Source organism: Engraulis encrasicolus, chromosome 15 (assembly GCF_034702125.1).
Source record: "Engraulis encrasicolus isolate BLACKSEA-1 chromosome 15, IST_EnEncr_1.0, whole genome shotgun sequence".
NCBI classification, from domain to species: domain Eukaryota; kingdom Metazoa; phylum Chordata; class Actinopteri; order Clupeiformes; family Engraulidae; genus Engraulis; species Engraulis encrasicolus.
In genome coordinates this window covers 43,389,006-43,391,145 of record NC_085871.1, presented here as the reverse complement: position 1 = coordinate 43,391,145, position 2,140 = coordinate 43,389,006, and positions in this window count along the sequence as shown.

Sequence of the window (2,140 nt, the reverse complement as noted above, 5' to 3'; positions counted from 1 at the left end):
ACTGATGACTACAGGAGGTACAGTAGTAATACTGTTTACAGCAGGGGTATTCAATTAAATGTCAACAAGGGCCAGTTTTTCAAATTCCTCCCAGTAAAGGGGCCAAACTATATGTATGTATTTTGGTTGCCGACTGTCAATGAAAAAAATATCGGAGACTTCATTGAAGTGGAGGGTCTTTCCCCCAGAAAGTTTTGCATTTCTTAGATGTAATTTCCTGCATTTTAACGTCCCGTGTCCCATTTCAGCACGATAACGGAACCCATACTTTATCCCTAACTTATGAAAATGATTCTGTATTTCAAGGGGCTTGTGGGGGGCCAGAACCTTGCTGCCCAAGGGCCGCCATTTGAATAGCCCTGGTTTACAGTATGATAGAACATAAAAGTTTGCCATATTACTTACAGTGAAGAAAATATGAAACAAATAAAAGCACAAATTGACTTAATCTATCTGTAATACCTTCAAGCCGGGCATACACTGTGCAATTTTGGCCCATTTTGCCACAATTTGTCAGTGACTTTGGGAATCGGGCCAATTTTTTGCTTCATTGGTGGTCAATCATGAGTCTCATATTGTGATTGTAGAGTACATGGGGTAATGACAGGCGATTTCACCTCACAACCAGCTTGTGATCTGCAATCATATAGTAACATGAAAATGAAAACCGTTTGAAATCCTGGTCACCCCTTGTGAGTGAATTGCATAGTTGAAGCAGTGTGCTGTGACCTGATTCAACACTACATTTCACACTACCCATGCACAAAAAGGCACAAATGGCCAAGGCAGCGCAATTCACTCTTGAGCGCATCCTTGCCTCCACATCAGGAACGCATCTCCCTTCCATGTTTCTGTCATCAGCAGGTCTGGAAAACAAGTCTGTCATGTCATGCAGTGTGAGCACTCTGGTCACATCCGATGCTCGGATCGTATAGTAGTGGACTTCAGGACGTGAGTCGTGAGATGTGGACTTTTCAACCTTGCGATTCACTCATGCAGTGTGAGCAGGAGCTGAATACCAGCGTCTGAGAATAGTGTATGCCAGGCTTAAGTCACGGGTTGCCAAAACTGTTGATTTTATTCTTATTTTTTTCCTACATAATATAAGTAATGAGTTGGGGCGATGTGGCACATCGCGCTAAGCCACCCACATTTTGGCTTGAATGCCCACGGGGACTCCAGTTCGAGTCCGGCCGGGGAAATTTCCCGGCCCTGCCCCATCTCTCTCTCTCAATTGTTTCCTGTCTACTCTCATACTGTCTTGTAATAATATTAATTAATTAATAATGAGTTCACGTAAACTACATGAGGATTTTGTTAGGCCTAGACATTCTTCTCGTAAACCTACTCTATCTGTAATCACTTTCTTCCCAATTTCACGTTTCCCTGTAACAATAGTTGCCAAAAACTAAACAGAACTGAACAAGCATTTTTTGAATGGGTCTGAAAGGTGTTACAAAGCAGCACTGGAAAGTGTGTGTAAAGCAGAGATTCTTTACAAGAAGTATATCGAGATATGCCAACATAATAGGTTTCTATGGGCATCTAACGTGACCAGGTTCCGGTCTGCCTAAAGGAGCGTGTCATAATGCTCCTAGAATGAATAGAACAGTCCTTAGGTCTGCCTAAAGAGGGATTTCCCCCCCTCCCCCTTGCGAGAGTAGAACCCGGACACAATGGGCCAGCGGACGGAACCTCTCTCTTATCTACTCTCTCTGGTGTAAAGTGTGTGTGCATTGTGTGAGTCCAGAGTGTTCAGCACATGCTGATCCTCTTTGGGAAAGTGATGGGCGGACAAGCAGGCAGGCAGATGGACAAACACACAAGGCAGGGAGATTGGAGACGGCAGGTGCACACAAACACATGCAGAGAGAGAGAGAGAAAGAGAGAGAGAGAGAGAGAAATGGTGGTCAATAATGCCTCTTTTCCACTGCCGGTTTTCTAGTAGACCTCCAGCTCGACACTCGGCTGCCACTTTTTGCTATAGGATCGAGCTGTGTCGTGCCTATTTGAAAACCAAACACTGGCGGCCGAGTCATGTTTTGCCGAGCTGTGGGCCTACCAGAAAACCGACAGTGGAAAAGAGGCACAATATGTTTGGCCACACGCACACGAAAGATAACCTGGATGAATGAGAATC